Source organism: Thunnus maccoyii, chromosome 8, assembly GCF_910596095.1.
Source record: "Thunnus maccoyii chromosome 8, fThuMac1.1, whole genome shotgun sequence".
NCBI lineage: Eukaryota > Metazoa > Chordata > Actinopteri > Scombriformes > Scombridae > Thunnus > Thunnus maccoyii.
Window position 1 is genome coordinate 25,962,148 of NC_056540.1, and position 5,243 is coordinate 25,967,390.

Sequence of the window (5,243 nt, forward strand, 5' to 3'; positions counted from 1 at the left end):
TCCTGATGACAGGTTTTCATCAACCACCAACTCCTTGTCAAGGCTGCCAAAGTATAACACACACCAGGTTTGTTTGCAATAAAAGGTCCCATGGTAAAGTAGCAGAGATTGTAAAATTCACATTACAGCCAAAAACTGTGGCGTCCAGTTGACTTTAAGATCTGCTCAATATTTTTATAGATTTGTAGCTGTCCTGTCTCCAAGGGTATTGTGAATCTTGAGTAACTTAAAAAAGTAAACAGACATATAAATATAGATTATTACTGGTTTAATTCAAGAGGGGACAGAGATTTGCAGTAAAGACCCATACAATCAATCAAACAAGTGATTTAACATTTAAGCGAACAACCTCTGTCTTGTTTGAAGACACTTCAGACACTCAGTTCCATTAAAGACTTCTACCTGCAAAATGTACAGTACGTCTCTCCAAATTCTAAAGGTTATAAATGGCTGCTGCAGTGCAGTAATAATTATTACTGAAAGATGAAAGTCTCTTTTCTCTTAAGATAATAAAAACACATTTTTTGTGTTTTCTCATGTCGGCTTTACTCTAATGGTACATTCCTGTCATGATTCCAGCCTCAGTCCTGTGTCTCCCTACCTATTGCCACTTCCCCAGTAGTTCTCTCCCTCTCTCTCTCTCTGTGTGATGGTGTGAGTGGAGACAGATGTGCTCGAGTCAGAGCACCGCCAGCTGCAATCCGTTCCATAATCTACTTATACTCAGCCCTGCCATATCCACACAGCCAGATCGTAGCCTCTGCACCAGTCAGTCTACGCTTCAAGCCATCTCTCCTGCATTTATCCTGTTATCTTCTTGTTGCCTGTTTTCCTGGTCTAACCCTGTCTCCTGTTCCCTGCAGTCCGGTCTGCTCTGTCTCCGGTCCCTGTCTCCTCTCTCTCATCTTGTCAGCCCTGCTTCTCTGCCTTGGACCATTGTTCTACTCTGCTTTCCCCTTACAGATTCTGCTCTGGACCAGCTCCCCTTGCCCCAGCTTGCCTCAGCTCCTGTTTCCTGGCTACCAGCCCAAGCCCCAGGTTCCTAGCTTCCAGCTTCAACCCCAGCCCCAGGTTCCCAGCTACCAGCCTCAGCCCCAGCCCCAGGTTCCCAGTTACCAGCCCTAGCCCTAGGTTCCCAACTACCAGTCCAAGCTTCCCCAGGCCTGGATTCCCTTTTCCTCACCATAAAATAAATACCTGGTTCCTACTATATCTCTGTCTTCTTGCCTGTGTCTGCACTTGGGTTCACCTGCTTCACCCCATGTAACAGTACGATCTGGCCAGCAACATGAACCCAGCAGACATTCCCCTGCATGGCCTGCTGAATATTTGGGTGGCTTTTGGTGTGCTGGGAGACATTCTCCACAATGAAGAGCCAGAATTTTTAGGCTCCTCACTGCCATCTGGAAGAAGGATCCTAAGTTTGCCCTGGAAGTGGCTTCCTGCAGGTGGAAACTCACTTTTAACCATGTTCTTCCCAGGCCCATAATTCCAGCTTCCTGTGTCTCCTTGGAGTCTCCAAACTCCTCCCTGGAGCAGCCAAGCAGTTCTTTAGCTAGCTCCAATCCTGTGTCTTGTGTGGCTAGCCTCCGGCTTGGGCGTATCCAGCGTGCTAGCCATCATCTTGTCTCCCAGTCAGCTAGCTTTGGGCCTGCTAGCCATCAGCCTGTCTCCCAGTCATCTAGCTCTGGGCTTGCTAGCCATCAGATTGCTACCCAGTCTGCTAGCTTTGGGCCTGCTACCCACCAGTTTGCTACCCAGTCAGCTAGCTTTGGCCCTGCTAGTCACCAGCCTGTCCTCAAGTCTGCTAGCCTCCAGTCTACCCCTGTCCCAGAGAAAGCTAGCATCCTGCCTGATCCTGCCAGTGAAGCAGTTCCCTTTCTATGGGTTTCACTTTGCTATTTTCCCTGGGTACCGGACAGCCTCCAGAGGAAGGTATGGTCTCAATGTTTCCTGAGGCGGTTTTCTCTGTTGCCTACTACTGAGGCTTAGCCTGTTCCAGTTCCTGAGTTGTCAGCCATCCCTGCCAATGCTCAACCTGCTCCAGTTTCCAAGCCATCAGCCGCCCCTGCCAACATCCAGCCTGTTCCCGAGCCATCAGCTGCCCCTGCTAGCATGTAGCCGGTTCCCGAGCCACCGGCCACCCCTGCCAACATCCAGCCTGTTCCCGAACCACCAGCTGCCCCTGCCGAGGTCAAGCCTGTTCCCAAGCCATCAGCTGTCTCCGCCAACGTCCTGCCACATCCTCAGCTATCGGCCACCCTTGCTGATGCCCAGCCAGACCTTCAGCTGTCGGCCATTTCCGCTAACATCCCGCCAGATCCCCAGCTGCTGTAAAGGTCTCTGCTCTGAGCATCTCAGTCGACTTCCAGAGCAGTCCCGCCCATCTCCTCAACCTCCAGAGCATCTCCGCCTATCTGTCCTTTCGTCTGGTCGCCCTTCAAAGCAGCTCCGCCTTTCTTTCCTGTCTTCTGGTTGACCTCTCAAGTGACTCCACCCATCTGCCCTGTCTTCCAGTCATGGTTTCCAGCGTCCAGTTTCCCGAGCCATCTGTCTCAGGGTTCTTGCTCTGTCCCTGTTCTGTCCTTGGGCCGTCCACCTGAGCTACCTTGCCCTGCTCATCTCCGGTGTCCAAGTCATCCATAGCCTTGGTTCTCCTCCCTGAATCTCATCCTGGCAGTCCCGTCTGCTCTGGCTCCAGTCCCTGTCTCCTGTCCCACATCTCATCCCCACAGTCCCGTCTGCTCTGGCTCCCGTCCCTGTCTCCTATTTCCCGCAGTCCCATCTGCTCTGTCTCAGGTTCCCGTCTTCTGTCCCTCGTCTCATTGGCCCTGCTTCCCTGCCCGGGACCCTTGTTCTACTCTGCTTTCCCACCACGGATTCCACTCCAGACCTGCTCCCCTTGCCCCGGCTTGACTCAGCTCCTGGTTCCTGGCTACCAGCCCAAACCCCAGGTTCCAAGCTTCCAGCTTCAGCCCCAGCACCATGTTCCTAGCTACCAGTCCAAGCTTCCCAAGGTCTGCATTACCTTTTCCTTGCCTTAAAATAAATACCTTGTTCCTATGATACCCTAGACTCCTCCCCTGTGTCTGCACTGAGGTCACCTGCTCCGTCCCATGTAACAATTCCCCTATTATACTAACAACATTAATTAGATGGGACTGTATTTTCATCTCATTTGATGGCCATGATTGCAAAGTAGAAAATACCCTGTCTGCAGAACCACATGTGTATGATGAATGAAATATTTTATATGCATGTATGTGTAGTTTCTGGTGAGAGTACAAAAATGAATTGAAGCTGTGGGAACTGAAGCTACTTTTCAGGAAACAGTGTGTATGTGTATATATGTGTGTGTTTCTCCTATCCTTCCTGTTGAGCCACATGAAGCAACAGGAAAACTTGAGAGAAAAAAACATGAACACATTGTTTTGAGAACAGTAACAACAAAAACCCTCCAGCCATGAGTCCAGTTGGCCATCGCAGCAATTTCAGGTTAACAGAGGATAGAAATCAAGTTACTTAGTCTCATTTTAAACCCCAGATTAACATGGTCTTATTCAGCATGAATTGGCTTACATGAGCTGAGGCGATGGAGCTAAAGTGACTTAGCGAGGCTTACAGCTCGTTCAGTGTCTGGGATGAAATGGAAAGTCTCCTGTGGGAAGAGAGAGAACAGCCGAACAATGTTTAAGCCGGCCATTTCAGGAAGCATGGGATCAAAGAAATTAAGTCTCAATTCCTTCATTTATACAATCTGCAAAAAGGCATCCTTATCCTTGCTAAAGTGTTGGTATCAAACATCAAAACCAGTAAGGAAGTTTTAATGGACATCAAGTAGACACAATGGAGACTTTTTTAAAATGTGTTTTTTCCCATATGAAACATGAACAGATAAAAGAAATTATTACAGGACATCAGCTCAGTTCAGGGAAGTCAAAGAACTTTAAAAGTGTATGTTGTCCATGAATAGTTTTCTTTCAAAATGCCATGTAGTGCAGCATGAGCATAGCTGCTCTTTCCCTGGATCCACAGTCGTAAATTGTACTTTTATTCTGGAGATTTTACTGCCCATAGTTCCCAGGTCTTTCCTTGGAAATATAGTGGAGCTGCTGAATAAAATATAAAACAAAATTTTTGGTGTTTTTCTTTGTGTTGGATCACACATTAAGGCCATGATGCCATCAATTCAAGAGCATTAAAAGATTTTTTAAAACATGATTTGTGTAGAAAGAATCTCTAGGAAAAGTCATAGAAAGAAATTTTTGAAAAATGCTAAATGCGTAATCCTGTTTTTCCCCCCTTTTAAACAACAGTAATAAAATGTCGGTCACATATCTTCTGGGATGGGACTTTGAAACACTGCAAATCTTCTCAGCTCTGTTCCAGAAAATATGGTCTCTCTCTCTTAGTGGTTTCCTTGAGGGCTGCACTACATAGGCTGGGAACCTTTCTGTTTATCATTCTCGCTGAATCTGTTATTTCTGTTAATGTATTCCCGCGGCCAAATTAAACTGGGACTGTCATTAATTCATTTCCTTGATAAGCAAGATGCAATGCTTTTTAGTGTGTACATGACAGCAGATGGACAGCGCTGGTGGTGGTATCGCATTTTTCTGTCCTGTCTTGGTGGTGATGTCATATTCTTCATTGAATCTGTCTGGTTTAATTTGAGTGTCTAACCTTTTATGGAGAGTCATACATTGTGGAATTGTCGGACTGGTCTCGATAAGGTTTGGAGGCCGGGTTGTGGAGTAGTGAGTCAAACAGACTGCCAGTGACCCTAAATGACCTCCTGGCTGAACAATGACGGGTAGATAAGATGCACAGGGGCCGGCTCTGAAGTTCATACTGGAAAAAAGAAGGAATTTACAGTTTCATTGGAACAAAAGACTGAATCCACATAAATGAGTGTGTCTATTTGTGTGTTAAGGCACATAAATAGATGAAAAAAGAAACTTAACTGACACTTAAATGCACAGTATGTAATTTCTGTCGCTGGGGGTCTCTCAGTCAAGACAATAACAAAAGACAGAGTTTGATGATGTTGTGAAGTAGTGTGGGATCATGATGAAAATCGGAGTCTGACGTGACTCGGACAGAAGAAGAAAAGAAGAGAGGCAAAATCATGTTCACAGACGAGGCAAAGTATTAATGTTATGTTCACGTTATGTCATTTCATTCTAATGAATAATCTTCTTGGGTCGTTTGGTTCACCCATACATTTGTGCTTTACAAGGACC

General features: G+C 46.6%; 1 long non-coding RNA gene across 1 annotated transcript; it reads right to left on the minus strand.

Annotated features, from left to right (window-relative positions):
* Positions 1–253: 253 nt before the first annotated feature.
* Positions 254–4,832, minus strand: LOC121901975. The gene is made up of 2 exons (XR_006097428.1): positions 4,684–4,832; positions 254–3,658 (listed from the first exon to the last, which is right to left on the minus strand). It is a non-coding gene; the product is annotated as an uncharacterized LOC121901975 (long non-coding RNA).
* Positions 4,833–5,243: the final 411 nt, after the last annotated feature.